Raw genomic sequence first — 19,086 nt, 5'->3', positions numbered from 1 at the left:
CTGCTGTAAAAAATAGCAGCCTGATTTTACCTCTTTTCTGAAGCCTTAACAAATAGCTGTTTAAGTTTTTCTACATAAATTAATGTCAATCATTTTAGTATATACATCTAAGAGATTAGAGAGCAGAGTTTTGTATATGGCGAAGCTAAATATATTTTATGTGATTTAGTATTTGCTTTCAACTTTTTTAAAAAGTGCAAAGAATATTTTTGGGAGTGATGCTAATTTTAAATGTACTAAAACAAATTGTAAAAAATACATTGTATATAACAGTATAGAAAAGTAAATTTATTTGTTGTACATATTATGACAGTAGAAACTATTTTGTGGGTCTTTGTGTTTTTAGCTCTTATGGCTATGATACTCACGAAAAGAGGAATATGGGTGATCTCAGAAGTTCTTTGATATCATTTTACAGCTATCATTAGAATGGTTTTTAGTTTCCCTGTTTCAGCTATAAAATAGGGTAATCATTCATCATGGGTTAGTGCTTTTAGACCTGTCCATTCAGGAAAAGATAAGATAGTATCAACTTTCAAACTTAGTTAATTAAAGCTTTTAAGTGCATTATGAATGAAATGTCAAAAGATGACACTCACTAGGGGGAAAGATCTGTAAGTGATGTGGACAGTGATTTGGTGTTTTTGGAAGTGAATTTTTCTTTAGAAATATGAAGCTGTGTATAAGAAATGGGCATTTTCATAGCATAGAGTATATGAAATAATTCCCATTATACAGCATTGGTGAATATAGATGAAGAGAATAAAAGAGGATATAAAAAAGTTAACATGGCAAAGTAAAACTTGTCTAGCTTGTTAAACTGCAAACTAAGTTAAAGTTGTCACAAGGATTATAAACAGGTTACAGGCTACTTCCCCTAAAGCACTCTCATTTTTGCATAAATTGCACACAAAAATTTGTAATATTGCTGTGGTGTAGTCAAGAGAATCACAGATAGTTTGAAAAACATAAAAGTTTAACTTTTGATTCTGACTTAAATGTTCTTACACACTGAAAAGAATCCCTGAGCTTATGGGTGGATGTAAAATTGGTGGAGGGGTGGGGGGAAATGAATGTAAGGTTCAGCCCAAACAAAAGTTGTATGCATGATGATAAATCATTCCAGGTAACATGGGTGTGCACACAGGTACATTTATGCTTTCAAGTAAGCCTTGATTCTGGTGACTACATGAACAAGAGTAGGGTATTTTTTGATAAGATTTTTAGAAGTACTTTGGGATTGTCTTCTTCATAGGATTCAGGGAATGACCTAGCTGACTAAGGAAGGGTAGAATTCATGGTTTTCCAGTTTCTACTAGTCATTGAATTATTTTCCTGTTGACAGAGATCTACCCTTTACTTTCTACCTACTGATTTAACCTTAGCCCTGGCTGATAGTTTTTCATCTGATGAATTTATTGTAGTAATTGGATATTGGGGGAATATGACTGGGGGCTGGAATAGAGAATCTAAGGATTCTTCCAACTCTATAGTCAGCTGAGGTATTGGCATATTTGGAGTTATCTTTGGTAAGGCGTAGGGTACAAATTACATTCACAATAGAACAGACTATAAATATGAAATATTTTTGTTATGTGTATTTTATCTTTTTTTTAGGCCCGTATAGTCTAAAACATGGTTTAAACATAGTTTACGAAAGTAGCCCAGTTCACAATACTATCACATGGCTTTTAAAACACAATAATTGGCTTTACACTAGAAGTGAAGAAATCATATTGGGAATATAACATATCAGGCACCCTTGCTTAAATTGAGTTCTCAGTCTTGGCATCTATTCTGATATTTTCCATATGCATCTATTAGCAACATCAATTAATATGAAAACAAAACAAAATTAACAAAACTAAAGCATTTACAAGTTCAGGAGGCAAAGGAAATAAGTGAAATTCAGGGTCCAAACCACAGGTGTTAGTAATATATCTATGTATGTTTTTTTTTTAAAGGCTTTCTATTATAAAGAAAATGGGATTTGTTTCTCAGATCAGGAAAAAAAATTTTTTTTTAAAGTACTTGATTTCAGTTTGGTTATGCTGTGATCTAACAGTGCAAACATGTAAATTAGTCAAAAATATGTGAAAATTATTTTCTCAAATGTTTTCAAAGTGTACACTAGGGGGTGCAGGTGTACTGCAATTTTTCTACAATATTAAAATTAATGCCTAAATATATATTTGTTTGCTATCTTTAAAATGACCTTTTCCCGATCGTTTTCTGCAACTCAAGACAGAATTGTTATGAATCCTGTAGTGTGCAAAATTACTCTTAAAAAGATTTTCATTCCAGGTAATATTTAATGTTACTTACCATAGAAGTCATGCGATTAGATAGTATGGCAGTATTCTGAGCTCATACAGCTAGGGCTTTGTAAATTAAGGAAAATGTCCCAAATTCAAGCAGTAGTTACATTCTCAGGAAAATGAAGCTGATATGCAAGCTAATTTCAAAGTTCAAAGCTTGTTTATCATAGTGGTTACCTAGTTTCTATATTTTGAAAAATACTGTGATCACAACTTGAAAACCAATATTTCACTAATCAACTTGTGCATCTAACCGGATACCAGCTTTCCTATGAAAGGGATAGGGAAAGGGAAAACCATATAGCTTTCAAGCTATCTGATATTTTCGTGCATTGGATTTTTGGGCTTGGGAAAATGACATCTGCTTCTGGAATCATGTCATGTGGCTGCCCGACAAAGTGACTTCTTCCAGCTCTGGACAGCTTCAAAAGGTAAATGAGGAGGGTATGCAGGCTCGTGTAGTGGGAAGGGACTTGGGGGAGGGGAAGGCCTGTGGGGACCCATTTGGAGAAGAAATATCTGCGTGGCCCTGGGTGGGGAAGAAAAGCATTCAGGGACCCAAGGGGCAGGGAGCAAAGCAATGGATCTCAGGGAGATGGGGCATGCCTGGGAGATAGAGATGGACCTGCGCTATGCCTTATGTGTTTATATAATGTATATTGGAGGTGGTGACCCTTTGAGAGCTGTATGCAATGAAATTTCATTTTAATGTATGCCGATTAGTGTATATTCAAAGTGACAATAAAGTTAGTCTCCTGGGGCCTCTCCCACCTCTGAGGGACCCCATGCCACACTCGTATAAAGGAGAATGAGGTGGGGGTCCTTAAGCTAGGCCATCTCACTTAATGGCCATTGTGATATGTAACCGTAGTGGACTAGCTCCATTACAGTTGTATGTTGAGGCCTACTTGTATTGCTCCACATTCTGTGAAGAAAGAAAAAGGAAGTATATAAAATTGTTTGTTAGTTTCTTCTAGTCTAGCCAACTCTTCCACTCCTGCTTATTTTTTCCAAACATGTTTTGTATAAATGTGGAGAGAGGATAGAGATGATCAAGTTGGTAACTTGGTTTCGTTCAGATGTTTTGAACATCAGTGTCAATCGATCCCGAGGCAGTATGGCTAAAAGACAAGGCATTGTGGGAAGTACAATCCACAGTTTTGAAATTGTTCTGACATTTATCTGGACACAACAACCATTGGTAGGACAATTAAAGTTTATTTTTTTGTTTTAGTTAAGGAAAGAAATGAATTCTTGGTGACAAGAATACAGTGTACACTTCGTTCAGTGATACTTGTATGATAACATACATGTGTGTGTGTGTGTGTGTGTGTGTGTATGTATCTTCATTTAAGATAATCACAAAACGAATTTTCTTTTAATGTTAACTAATCTATTGTACTAAAAGCATTTTGTAATGCTGAATGGTGCATTTTGGGCTAGGGTGTCAAGAGTTGAAAGGTTCTTGTATGCACAGAGGGGAAGGAATCATTTTTCTCCATTAGTTTACTGATACTGTGAAGAATGATGCTGAGCAGGGCCTTATAGTACCTTCTTTTTCTTTGTTTAACATTTAAAAATGTTTTAGAAGTCATGAAAATGAGTTTTGTCTTCCCTTCCTCTTACTGTCAAACAAAGTTTGCTTCGGCTCTCAACTTCACATGGAATTTGTCATGGACAGGAAGCATATACCTTAGCTTGTGAATATATAACTTTGTAGTCGCCTCTTAGGAAGAAAAAATGGAGGAGAAGAGAAGAACTCCTTTCATCATGTTCAGTTTTCCTCACTGTTTTATTTCACTTAAAACATCACTCAGGACCAAGTGGTATTTGTCAGTAGTAATTGGCAAAGGCTGCAGGCAGTTTTCAAGGCTGTCTGGGTAGAAAATCTCAAAGCAGTTGTCTGTGCTAAAAGAAAATATTACATTTGATCTCTTCCTCCTCTGTTACCACCCCCCCTCCATCTTTTAGACATGATGTATGTCTGCATTCCACAGCTTGAAGAGTCCTCATTTTTAAACGTCAGGAAGTAGTTTTTTGTCAGAAATGTACAATATTGTCTGAAAAGTAACCACAGTGTACATGCAGTTATTTTTCTGAGCTTTTTTTTTCCTTCAAAAGATTCTGTTCTATTGTGGTTTCCAATAGATGGAAAAATATATTTTATGTGATGACTGTGTTAACCCCCTCCTCCATCCCATCTTTATTATTATTATTGAAGCACATATTTCTTCCTGGGTGTTTCCTATTTGAATAATGAGCTGCTCACTAAGACCTCTGTGCAATTAATCACCTCACCTTTAATTCACTTGTACAAATTGAATCCAACTTAATCATCTCTATCTTTGCACTTGTGTACTGCAATGACAAAAGATGAATGGTCAGTATAAGACTTTCAACACATCAAGCATACTGACTACTGGTTTTTCTTTTAAGTTATGACCAGGTGTAAGAAGCCTTTTTTGAACCATTCCCAGACTCTTTGCAGTTTTAGAAAATATCAGAAGTTGAATCTGAACATCATTTGTGGCCAAGGACTGTAGACTGTGACTCTACAGGTAGTCCTTGACTTACAACAATTGAGTTCAAAATTTCTTTTGCTAAGTGACATAGTTGTTAAGTGAGTTTGGCCCATTTTACAAACCTTTTTTCTTTTTTAATACATTTTTTATTTTTTATTTCTACAAACACCATTGTGTGAACAGTGTGGTTCCAGGTTATTATACATTTTGACGATAAACATGACCATGGTTCATATTGGTACTATTAGCTTTCTTACCTAGTTTGATATTAATACATATTTTTAACATCCAATGGTCCTGTATATTATTTTATGTCAATCTCTGTATTCTTAACATTGCTTCCTTTGTTATAACTATTATATTAATCGTCATATTTGCAGTATTTAACAAATTTATAATGTAATTCAACTGATCACTCATACATTCATATTAATTTATATTACCCATTATTTATCCCCTTTTTAAGTTTTTAATTATGCCAACTTTATGGGTTTTTTAAACGAAGTCCCTTTCTAATCTCATTATACTACATATAATAATGTGTCAGACCATGCAGCAAATAAGCTAGGGGCTTGCCAGAAGATGGCTCTGCTAGAAGCTGAATAAGCATGGTGGAGGTAGCAAAAATGGGACTGTTGAGTGAAAAGGCTTTTTGCTTGTCAGACATCACTACCCTGATACCTAGTTACATAGGTTGAAACTGTCTTAAAGGAGCACTTTCCATCAGGGCCAAATGTGAATATTCTTCGCTCCAGATAATCTTAAGAATGATTTAGCAGTAAGGCAGAAACTAAATTTTCTACCTATGTGCCTCAATTTTTCTATTTTTCTGGAAGTCAACTGTGTCCCTCTTCCAATCTGTTTTAGTCTAGAGATAGGTTTGGAAACTCTTGTGCACTTTAGTAATTACTTGCATGTATTAATAATGGGCAATATTGTATTTGTGATTAAGAATTTAAAGTGTTAGAGTTGTTTTGAAGCCAGTCCCTATTGTTAAGCATTCTAACTTAATTTAGTTTCAGAGAGTGAAAAAGAGGAATGTTTACTGGAAATGTAGCTATTATGTTTTTTAAAATAATGGTCTTAAGCCATCTGACCTTACACTTACATAACTCAGGGAAAGAGAATGTTTAAAATTGTAAAATCCTTATTTAGTCAAATGCTTAAGAACAGACTCCATCTTCTTAAAGGTAAACTGATGTGGAATATGTTAAAGAAAAAATATGGAACATGTTTATCTTACAATATAGTCCATTATATCTTTATTCTGTATAGGTTTATTGACTCAAAGTACGACATCATTCTTATGTGATCCTAAATGAATAATTTGTTTTGTGCAGGAAGATATGACGTTTCAGATTTTACCAGAAGCCACTTGGTCATAAAACATTCTGTCCTGGAGAGCTTGAAGAATGCTAAAGTTCTGTTTACATCTGTGGACAGGTTTGCCCTCAAGGTATTTATCCTTATTGTTTGATGCCAATGTGCTTTTCTTTACACTGGAAATGTAGTAGTGATCATTTTATTATTATTTGTTTTTTAGAACACTGTTTCAAATAATATATTCAGATTTGTCCTAAGTTTCTTAGGGAATATCTCATTTTCTGACTGGCCCATCACCAGTATAAGCCATTTATTGCTTCCTGAATGCAAGAACAGATGACCTTGTCCTCTTTCCAGACTATTAAAAGTGCACCCTGTAGCCATTGCTTTCCTGCTTTGACTCAAAAGTATTCTACTCTTTTCAGATCTAAGCCATCTTAGGTATTCTAGAGGTGATTATCTCCAGTATTGATCTTTGACCATTGTAAAGATTTATTTGAATTACAGTCTGATTCAGGCCTAAAATACATTTCATGATTCAATATTTTAAACTATTGTTTACCTTTGTTATGTAAGAAAGGGGGTCAACAAGATATGACGGTGCTTGCGTACCTCCAGGAATGTTTGAAGACAAAACCACAGCCATGCTGGATAACAGAAGTGTGGTTAGATAGTGTAACTTTAGGAACACTTTTCATGGTTTACCACAAAACCTCAATAGAGATATGTTAGAAAGTAGACTGAAGCTTTTCTCTTGTATACTTCTGAGAGCTGAAGCCACAGACAATGTTTGTGACCTATTAATAATTATAACTTTGTCTTTTCATTTCATACAGGAATCAAACAAAAATTGAATGCAATCGATTCCTAATTAATAATTATGTGAATTGTAATGGTTCTTATTAAAATTATTGCTATGGGATGCATACAAATTGAATTTATAAAATGGAATTACATACAGTTGGCACATCATTAACATGTTTGGGCAGGAAGGAAAAATTATAACAAAAGGCTTTAACCAATATATGTCATTTTCTTAAGGTGAAAAATATTGCACTCCACAAAAGCCAATAATGCTTTCCTGACTTTCCCTGTATATTATTTTTGTTGATTTCCATGTCACTTCTATTCAAGCTTATACTCCTTTGTTAGTTTGTTAGTTCTTTGTTTGTTTGTTTATTCCTTCCAAGCCAGCTTTTAAAAGGCAACTTTGCTTGTGGAATTATCCTTACTAGCTAACAGGTTATATATAAATCTCCTACAGAAACATGACTTCACAGAGTGAAAGTGGGATGATTAGCAATAGCATTTAGACTTGTATACCATTCCATAATGCTTTACAGCACTCTGTAAGTGGTTTACAGAGTTAGCATATTGCCCCCAACAATCTGGGTCCTCATTTGATCGACTTCAAAAGGATGGAAGGCTGATCTTGAGCTGATCAGGATTGAACCTTGAGCTGATCAGGATTGAACCCCTGGCAGTGGGCAGAATTAGCCTGCAATACTGCATTCCAGCCACTTCTCTACTACAGCTCATTCTAATTCATTCTGATTTTTGCTTTCTCCTTGTGCTTCAACCAATGAGCTTCTGCCCTAAAATTAATGGAATAAAATTCAAATGAAAAGTGAATTACTCCTGAATGATTCTATATGATTTTATATATGGTTCTTCTCTCAAAATTCAGAAACAGTTTAGAGGACTGAAAAATACTATTTTATATAATTTACAAATGTTTATGGCATAAAGGATTATTCCCTCACAGTGAGGACTGTATATACAGTATTTCATTTTGCAGAAAGGGACCAAATTGTAAGAGCTGACCTTTGTGAAGTTGATAGAGGGATTTCTATCTGTGTGCATAAACATATTTAGTTAGTATAGTTAGCATTGAATTTGTTCTTCTGGATGCATTCCTGTCAACTCTTAAGTGTTATAATATCTCCACCTTTTCCCTAGAACAAGTTTTTGATTAGTTATTTTGTGCTTCTGCTAAGACATGGAACACCTTCCAAAGCAAACAAAGCATGCCCCATTGTGTCATGAGAATTAGCTAACATTTCTTTCTCCCTTTGTCTTAAACTGCAGGTTAAAATGAATTTTGTGAGTCTTTCATTCTGCGTGACGGAAAGAGGAAGCTTAACTCTTTCCCTGACTGGAACTTAAGACGGTCTCCCTGTTCCTCGTACTTCTGCATAGGTACACCTTTGTTGGATTTATTTGAATTTTGAAAATAAACCTGGTGAAAGAATGTGCTTGGGAGAGTAGGAACAAAAGAAGACAGGAAACATGCAAGTTGAAAACAACAGGAACAGCCAGCCAGCCCTTTTTCATTCCATGTTTCCATTTTCATCCAAGTGCTGAATAACAGCAAGCATTAGGCAGAATCTTTGTTTAAGCTGGCTGCATACTCAGAAAAAGTTCAGGAAAATTATTCTGGGTGGTAAGACATTAATAGGTTCAGAACAGCACACCATGCAATTATTCTTCCATAAAGGTTTTATGAAATGTCATAGACAGGGCACAGTCTAAAGGCCCAAATTGAAAAGTCAACTTTTAAAGAAATAAACAGGTCTGTGTTAATTAGTGCCTAGGAAACATTTCCTTACTTCCACCAGAGTAAATGGGATATGAAGAAAATTGATCACAAATTAAGTATATGGTAAAAATTGTACTTTGAGATGGTCATTCTTCAGCATAGGGTCAAGTCTTGGTTATACAACTTTGCCTTTAGTATCTGTTCTTTCCCAGAGTATGGATGCTATAGGGCAGTAGTAGCTAACCTTTTTCGGCTCTTGTGCTGACTTGCGTGTGCTCGCGTACCAGCACCCAGAAGGCCATGCGTGCTGGGGCACCCCACGCCCCCTGCGCATGCGTGTGCAATTCCCCCCTTGTGCGCAGCGCATCTGTGCATGCGTGTGCAATCCCCTCACGCGCAGCGTGTCCCTGCGCATGTACAAGCATCTCCTACGCACCCCCTCCACACCCTGCACATGCGCACCAGATATCTGACAATCAGCTGCATGCGCAGTAGGGCTCTTCTGGGTGACATCTCGCATGCCGGGAGAAATGGCTCTACGTGCCACTTCCCGCATGCGTAGCATAGTTTGCCAACATGGCTATAGGGTTTTGGATGGAGAAAAACAGACTCCAACACAATCTTAGCAAGACTGGCTGGCTGTGGGTTTGGCGCCTCCAGGATCCAGTTCTGCAGATTTTCCATCTTTTTTATGTATGAGGGTTGTATTTTTAATTTTTTTAAAAAAAATTTGTATGCCTTCATCTAAGTGACTGTGGTGGGTTACAACAGTTAAAACAACAATCCACAAGTTAAAAACCAACATAAAACACAAGTTAAAAACCAACATATAAACTTCAGTAACCAATTTAAAACAAAAATAACCACAGTTATTGGCCAAAATTCATCCTTGCATCAAGCTCAATAAAGCCATTGTAAAAACTCTCCATCGTTGCCAGACTCCCTAAGTAAATGGCAGAGCCGAACCTCAAGCTGGTTGATGATTTTGCATACCAGCTGTATTCCCAAAAGTGCTTTTTAAGGAGGCAACTGGACTTCCTTGTTTTTCCTTTTGAAGATGTCTCATCCAAGAAGCTTTTTCAGCAGGCCGCAGGAACCAGGAGCACCACCCAGGTGAACCTGAGAACACAGACAAACCTCCAAGTGCTTCAACGACCCTCTAAAGGATGTACAGTTTGGAATGGATGCCCTTTGAGTGGTGTGGGAGTGGGAATGGATTTCCAGAGGAGGGATTGCAGACTGCGGGGACCGGGAGTGCTGCTCTGGTGACCTTGGGGACAAGGATGGACCTCTGGATGCTTCAGCGACCCTCTAGAAGGATGCAAATTACCAGCTGTCTGCAAGGAATATAAATCCTTCCATTCCCCACTATCCTGTCAAAGTTGAATAAGCTTCTGGATGAGAAGTGAAACATCTTCAAAAGAAAAAAACAAGAAATTCCAGTTGCCTCCTGAAAAAGTACCTTTGGGACAACCATGACCTGGATGACTGAGAATCTCTACAGACTCATAACAGCTGTACCCTATTTCTGAATCTGGAGGCTCTTCTTATGGTCTCCCATGCCTTCTAATTGGATTTTTGCAATCTCCTCTATGTGGAGTTGTCCTTGAATTCCATATGGAAGTGGTCCAGAATTCTGGGCTGTTAGTAGCAATGGTATGTTTTGGCAATGTCCAAGTAATACCACTGTCCCACAAGTTGCAGTAGCTCCTTGTAAGCTTCTTGGTGCAATTTAAGGTGCTGATTATCATGTATAAAGTCCTACTTGCACAGAACTAAACCACTTGTGGGATAGTGACTCCCTTATCTTTCTGTTTCATAAGCTCCAGGTTCCTTGTCTGAAACCATGCCATCAAGTGGGATCTAGCAGATGTACTTTCTCTGCTGCTGTACCTACTTTTTGGACTGAACTGTCCCTTTGAAACTCAAATAGCATGACCATATTGACTTGGCATAGAGCCAGAAAGATCTGACTCTTCTATTCATTGGATTAGTATGCTAGAAGAATCCATTCTATGATGTACAGGATATTTCTATTTCCAAATTTAGTTATGTATTGATTATGTTTTTGATTTTGTTGGTGTCAAGTTTTGCATTATGTTTATTCTTTTTTTTTTTGAAAATAATTTTATTGGTTTTTTAACAAACAGACAAAAACAGACAAAACATAAAAGCATCAGCTCTCTTCCATACATATATACAAACAGTGTGTCGGTTGGTTCATCAGTTTTGTGCATTCATTTCGTAGTCTCAATTACAATTATGTTACATAATAACTCTTATTATCAATCCAAACTTATCTAACCTCATATCATTATTAAAAAAAATCATTTGACTATACTTTTATTCATTCATACCTTATGAGATAACTGTAATTTAAGTAATTTATTCTATAACAAATCATATAATCATACCAATTCTATCCTAAAAAAAAACACTTTATAAATGTAGTGTCAAGTAGCAAAAAAAAGAAAAAAAATCAATAATATTTCTTATTACCTAACATTCTAGATATTCTATTTTTGTATTTCATCGTCCAACCATTGATAGAAAAGGTCCCAAATTGTATAAAATTGTTTATCTTCTTGCTCTCTAATTTCAAATGTCAATCTACTCATCTCAGCACATTCCAATATTTTCTTAATAATTTCTTCCTGCAATGGAATTTTCTCATTTTTCCAATTTTTTGCAAATACAATCCTAGCCGCAGTTAATACATTTACAATCAAATATTTCAAATCTTTACTGTATACATCTGGTAGGATTCCCAATAAGAAAAGCTCCGGTTTCAAATCTATATGTTTCTTTGTCATTTTTTCCAACCACATGCGGATTTTAGTCCAGTATTTTTTATTATTATTATTATTTTATTTATTTGTCAGTTGTTTACAAGATAATAAGTATAAGTGTATACATAGTTATGAATACATGAAATGGGTACATATAAGAAAAATAAAAGAAAAATAAAAGAAACAATAGGACAGGGACGGTAGGCACATTGGTGCGCTTATGCACGCCCCCTACAGACCTCTTAGGAAAGGGGTGAGGTCAATAGTAGACAGTCTAAGGTTAAAGTTTTTGGGGTTTGGCGAAGAAACTATAGAGTCGGGTAGAGTATTCCAGACATTGACCACTCTGTTGCTGAAGTCGTATTTCCTGCAATCAAGCTTGGTGTGGTTAACCTTGAGTTTGTATCTGTTGTGTGCTCTTGTGTTGTTATGGTTGAAGCTGAAGTATTCATTGACAGGTAGGACATTGCAATGTATGATTTTATATACCATGCTTAAATCAGACTGAAGACGGCGTAATTCAAGGTTTTCTAGTTCTAGAATTTCAAGTCTGGTGGCATAAGGTATTCTACAACGAGTAGAGGAGTGGAGAACTCTTCTTGTGAAATATTTCTGGACTTTCTCAATTGTGCTAATATCAGATACGTAATGTGGGTTCCAGACTGATGAGCTGTATTCGAGTATTGGTCTAGCAAATGTTTTGTATGCTCTAGTTAGTAGTGTGATATTACCAGAGAAAAAGCTACGTAAGATTAGGTTAACAACTCTTAATGCCTTTTTGGCTATGTAGTTGCAGTGGGCTCTAGCACTTAGATCATTAGAGGTGAGTATTCCAAGGTCCTTTACAGAGCTTGGATCATCAACAAGATCTTGACTATTCAGCTTGTATTTTATTTTCGGATTTTTTTTGCCAATATGTAAGACAGAGCATTTATTTGTTGAGATTTGAAGTTGCCATTTGTTTGACCATTCTGATACACAGTCAAGATCTTTTTGAAGGGTAGCAGTATTGTCGATGGTGTTGAATAGTTTTACATCATCAGCAAAGAGAACGCAGTTGCTCTTAATATGATCACAGAGGTCATTTATATAGAGTATGAAGAGAGTTTGTCTTAAAACACTGCCTTGGGGGACACCACTGTTGACAGGTACAGAATTTGATAGGACGCTCCCAATTTTGACCATTTGTTGTCTGTTTGACAGGAATGCTTCTATCCAGTTATGCAGTTGTCCAGAGATACCATAGGATTTTATTTTTAGGAGTAGTTTGTCATGTACCACTGAATCAAAGGCTTTACAGAAGTCTATGTAGATTGCATCTATTGTTTTGCCCTGATCAAGTTGTGTAGTCCATATGTTTTTTGCAGTGTAAGAGTTGCAGATTACAGGATAGTTTTTTTCTGAAACCAAATTGTTTATTGGAGAGTAGGTTGTTTGTCTCTAAGTGGAGGATGATGGATTGGTTAATAATTGATTCCATGACTTTACAGGTGACGCAGCATAAGGAGATTGGTCTGTAATTTTCAACTAGGCAAGGGTCTCCCTTTTTGAAGATGGGGATGACTGTGGCTTTTGACCATAGGTTAGGCAAGGAACTAGTCCTGAAAGATTTTTCAAAGATTATGCTTAGAGGTTTGGCTATGGCAGTGGATAGCTTTTTTAAGAAATAGGCACATATTCCATCCGGTCCAATAGATAGAGATGGTTTTAGATTGCGTAGTGCTTTTTCAACATTGTCTTCTGTAAAATCGATATGTATTAGATCATTGTAGTTATTTGTGGTTCAGCTAGGAAATACTGGGCATGATCCATTGCTGTTTACAAATACTGAGCCAAAAAATGTGTTAAAGATGTTGGCTTTAATGGTGTCGTCGTTGCAGTCTTTACCATTAGGTCCTATCAGGGGTGGGATGGACCTTGAATCTTTTAGTTTGTTGTTTACAAAATTGTAAAAAGCACTGGTGGAATTGGTGCTTAGAAGGTTTTCCTCTTGTTTAATGTGATAATTGGTGCATTCGGTCTTTATTTGGTGGCATAAATTTTTGTATTGGCTTTTGAAATTGGCAACGTGACCAGATTTGTTTTTCCGCCAGAGTGATCTCTTTTTGGATTGAAGTTTCCTTATTGTTATGGGCAATCTGTTTTTTTGTTTTGTTTTGGGAGTTGTTGTTGGTACATATAGTTTGATGACTCTTTTGACTTAAAGTAAAAATATGTTGTAATGGTCTTCAACAGTATTGCATCCAGTGAATAGAGATTGCCAATCAAGGGATGAGAGATCGTTGTTTATAAGATCATAGTTGCCTTTTTTGAAATTATAATTGGGGATCACATCATTGTGGTGGTTTTTGTGTGGACGTATGTTGAGACAAAAGTCAATCATATTGTGGTCACTGCTGGAAAAGGGTTCTTTAGTTTGTATTCCATAAATTAAATTCAAACTATTGCAGAAGATGAGATCGAGGCAGTTGTTTAGTCTAGTGTTGTTGGTTACTAGTTGTTCCAGTCCCAGATTTGTAACAGCATTGTAAAAGGTTGCATGTATGGTTTCAGTTGTACATTCATTTAGGGTCCAGTCAATATGAGGCAGATTGAAATCACCAAGAAGGATAAAAGGGTATGGGCAGGATGCTGCCCATGTTAGTAGTGTATTTAGCTTGTTTACATGTTCGATGTCATAATCAGGTGCTCTGTAACATAGTAAGAATCGAATTGTGATATTTAAGGAGAGTTCACAGATAATGGTCTCAGGAAGCGCAAGCTCCTGGGTAACTTGGATATTTTTTAGATGTAAGGACTTTTTATAGAAGATAGCAACACCACCTCCTCTACGAATTTCACGATCTGATCGGTAAACATGATAGTCTCTTACTGTGGTAATGGAGTCAGGGAGAGATGCGTTGAGCCATGTTTCACAGACAAATATAATGTCGAATTTAGCCATATTTAGTAGGAGGAAAAATTCAGGTATTTTATTTACAAGGCTTCTTGCATTGAGTAGCTTGCATTTAAGGCCAGCAGTAGTTGGAATTGAGGTAGTTAGGGGCATGCGTGCCTAGTCTTGGGTGATGGTGGATTGGTTGAGGTAGGGTTGTGGTTGAAGGTTAAAGCTGAGTTGCAGGATGTGTGACTTACTTTTGATACAGTCAGCATGGTAGTCAATGTACAGGTCCTTCTCTCCATTGTCTAGATGTTTTTTGAGTTCAGTGCGGAGTACACGGGAGCGGGCACGTTGCTGTATGGTTAGGTCAGGGCGACAACGGGGGTTCTTATGGTTGGTGTTGGTTTTGGCGAGTGAATTTATAGTGTAAATGAATTTGCGTTTGCTTGATTCATTTTTGCAAATGACCCTGCAGAAGCGTGGGGTCACAGAGCCGTCTCTGTTTTTGAGCTCTCGGCCAATGCGGGAAATGTCAAGTATTTCATCAGGGGAGATGGTTGATGCTTGATAATCACTGATGATGTTTCGGACAGTTGTGATGTCATCATTATCATTGATGCCCTCTAGACCAAATAAGATGGCGTTTGGACGTTTCCGTTGACGCTCAACAGCTTCTCTGATGAGGACTGGGATATCAATATTTGTCTGGGTTATGTTTTTTTGTGGATTGGGTTGTGGTTGTTGAGTAGAGATGTGGTTTGTAGCTATTGGATGTTCAGGTTTTTGCGTTGTGTCTTTTTTTTCGAGGTTGGATAATCTTTCTTTTAAGGCGTCCAGGGATGCTACTATGGTGTCAAGGGATGTTAATCGTATTTTCTAGCGTCCTCACAAGTCCACCACATATGGTAATATGAACCAGGTGTCTGATGACATTTCCAACATTTTTCCGATTTATTCTTAAACATTCTTGCTATCCTTGTCGGAGGGAAATGCCACCTGTAAAACATCTTATACAGATTTTCTTTATAAGCTGTAGACATTGTCATTTTATAATTTTGCGACCATAATTTCTGCCATTTCTCTAAGTCAATCCCATATCCAAAATTCCTCCCCCAAGCAATCATAGTTTCTTTAACTTGTTCTTCCTCTAGCTTAATTCCCAATAAGTAACCATATAGTTTTAATCACCTTTTCATCAGTACCTGTCAAAATCTTATCTAAATCAGTCTGTTTATCATAAAATCCCTCTGTTTTGGAATCTTCATCATACCTTGAGTGTATTTGCACATATGAAAACCAATTCATCTTTATACCTTGTTCCTCTAAATTTTGTATCGATTTAAGTTCACCCTTTTCATCTAGTAATTCCCCATATCTAACTGTTCGTTCCTTCTTATAAATTATAGGATAAGAAAATGCTTCTATCGTCGATAGCCAAACTGGAATTTTCAAATAACATTGTTTTTTTATCTTCTCCCAATTTAGCCATAAAGACTCCCATATATAATGTCTTCTAAAATAGCCCTGTGTTTTGGTTCCCTTGTACCATAGAAAAGCATGCCAACCCAACAACAAATCATGACCTTCTAGTGTCAACAATCTAGTCTTCCTTAATGTTACCCATTCCTTAACCCACATCAAATTTGCAGCTTGGTAGTACAACTCCCAATTAGGCAGGCCAAACCCTCCTCTAGTTCTAGCACCTTGCAAAAGCTTTAGCTTTATCCTCGCTTTCTTACCTTGCCATATATACTTCAACACAATTTTATTTAGGTCCTCAAAATAGTCTTTTCCAAGCCTAATTGTTATTGTTTGAAACAAAAACAAGATTCTGGGTAGAATATTCATCTTGATTGTTGAGATCCTCCCTATTAATGACAGTTGTAAATTTTCCCATTTCTTCAAATCTAGGGCTATCTGTTGTTTAAGTTTAATATAATTGTTCTCTTTTAATGTACTACATCTTGATGTCAAATATATCCCCAAATACTTAACCTTGTTCGTAACTTGGATCTTCAACAGATCTGCCAATTCTTCTCTTTGTCTTAGTAGCATGTTCTTTGACAAAATCTTTGTTTTATCTTTGTTTATTTTCAAACCAGCCACCTCACCATATGTCTCTATCTTTTCCAGTAGCTTCAAAGCTGTTTCTATAGGATCTTCCAAAATAAAAACTAAGTCATCTGCAAAGGCTTGTAGTTTAAATTCTTCCTTTTTGATTTTCATTCCTTTTATAGTTTTATCTTCTCTAATATTTCTATTCAGCACTTCCAGAGTCAATACAAATAGCAAGGGAGAAAGGGGGCATCCTTGTCGTGTGCCTTTTCTTATGTTAATAGAGTCTGTAAATTCTCCCTCTATCATTACCTTTGCTGTTTGCTCATGATAAATTGCTTCTATTGCTTGGATAAATCTTCTAGCAAAACCCATCTGTTCCAGTAAAAGTAACATAAATCTCCAATTCACATTGTCAAATGCCTTTTGGGCATCTAAAAATATCAAAGCCATTTGCTTTTCAGGATGTGCCTCATAATATTCCAAAGTGTCCAAAATTACTCTCATATTGTCTCTAATTTGTCTCTTTGGCAGGAATCCATTTTGATCTGGATGAATAAAATTGTTCAAATATTTTTTAAGTCTTTCTGCTAATATCGAAGCAAAAATTTTATAGTCTGCATTTAATAAAGAAATCGGTCTATAGTTCTTAATTTGCAGTGGATCAGCCTCCTTTTTTGGAATAAGTGTAATATAAGCTTCTGACCATGTTTTAGGTATCGTCTTCTTTAACATAGCCTCATTCATAACATCTAAGAGTGGAATGCTCAATGATTCTTGTAATATTTTGTAGAATTCTGCAGGCAGCCCATCTGGACCTGGTGCTTTCCCATTATTTTGTTTCTTAAGTGCTTGGCTTAGTTCCATCATTGTTATATTACTTTCTAACATTTCTTCAGTCTCTTTAGATATCTTAGGTAAGTTTGCATTCTGCAAGTACTGTTTAACTTTTTCCTCATTAATGTTCTCTTTCTTGTATAGTTGTCCATAAAAATCTCGAATAATTTCCTTTTTCTCTTTATTGCCATAACAAACTTGACCTTGATCATCTATTAACTGCGATATTTTCCTCGACTCTTTCTCCTTTCTCAGCTTATATGCTAGCCACCTACCTGGCTTATTTGCATCTTCAAAGTAGTTCTGTTTAGCATTCCTAATCTTCTGTGCCAGTTCTTCTTTCTCTATTAAATCCATTTTATGTTTAGTTATATCCAGTTTCAATTTGATGTCTTTTTTCTGTGGCATTTTCTGTAGTTCTTTTTCAAGTCTTTTATGCTCGTCTTCCAGGGCTTTAGTGGTTTGCCTTTTCCTAATATTCTTTTTTCTTATGTAGTCTATTATCAAACCTCTCACATATGCCTTCATTGTGTCCCAAACATTCTGCGCTGAAGTATCTTCTTTTCTATTTTCTTTAAAGAAAAAGGCCAGTTCTTTCTCGAACCATTGTATAAAGTCCTTCTCCTTTAAAATAGTATTATTTAACGTCCATCTCGATCTTTTTTTTTGTCCCTTCCATTTAATAGTCAATGGGTTGTGATCTGCCCAAGTACTTGCTTCAATGTTTGTTTCTTGGATACTAGATGTTAGTTCTGTTGAAATCCAGATCATATCTAATCTGGACCATGATAAGTGTCTATTTGAATAAAAAGTATATTGTTTGGTTTTAGCATTTCTTTCTCTCCATATATCTTTTAAAATTAGTTCATCTGTCATTTTAAAAAAGGATTTAGGAAGTGTCTTTCTATTGTGCTTTGCTGTTGTTGCTATATAGTCCAGTTTATTGTCCACAATTCCATTAAAGTCTCCCATCATAATTATATTAGCATAGTCCAGTCCAGTCATTTTCATATGTAATTTTTTATAGAATTCTTCTTGTTTATCATTCGGAGCGTAAATTGCAGTCAAAAGTATTTTTATATTATTATCCATCATTTCCACCATTAATATTCTTCCATCTTCATCAGCGTAAATCAGTTTTGCAGGGATGGCCTCTTTAATATATAAAACCACTCCTCTTTTCTTACATTGAGTCAAAGAAGTAAATAATTTCCCTAGTTTTGGCTGTACTAACAATTGTTCATGTTGTTTTTTAATATGTACTTCTTGTAAGCAAATTATATCAAACTTTAATTTCCCTAATTTATGAAAAATCTTCCTTCTCTTAGCAGCTGAGTTCAGTCCGTTTATGTTCATTGTAATCAATTTTTTCTCTTCCATGATGATATTTTATATTTAGGTTTGGCAGGTCTCATACATCTTGGTTCACGTTGGTCTTTGATATCCACCTGTCCACCTATTACGCCGCCTTCTTTTTCAATCTCCATTTGTTCCTCTTGGGATTCAGTTAATGGGACCTCTTTTTCTGCCTCTTCCTCTCTCCTTCCAAAAAATTCTGCGTAGAAAAGTTCTGCTTTCTCAATTGAATCAATTCTATGTCTCTGTTCTTGCCATATAAACGTCAGTCCTTCTGGGATCAGCCATCTGTAATTCACCTCCTTTTTCAATAACACTTTGGTCAGAAATCGATATTCTCCTCTCATCTCTCTCACTCTTCTAGGTATTTGTTTTAAGACCAAGATTTCTTTACCTTTATATTTCAACATCTTTTCTCTTGCCGCTTGTAAAATTTGTGCTTGATGGATTTTTTAGTAAATCTAAT

The sequence above is a fragment of the Pseudonaja textilis genome, chromosome 7 (assembly GCF_049901715.1).
Source record: "Pseudonaja textilis isolate UNSWEBS1 chromosome 7, rPseTex1.2, whole genome shotgun sequence".
In the NCBI taxonomy this organism is placed as follows: Eukaryota; Metazoa; Chordata; class Lepidosauria; order Squamata; family Elapidae; genus Pseudonaja; species Pseudonaja textilis.
The sequence above is the reverse complement of the archived record's forward strand: the minus strand, read 5'-3'. Positions refer to the sequence as shown.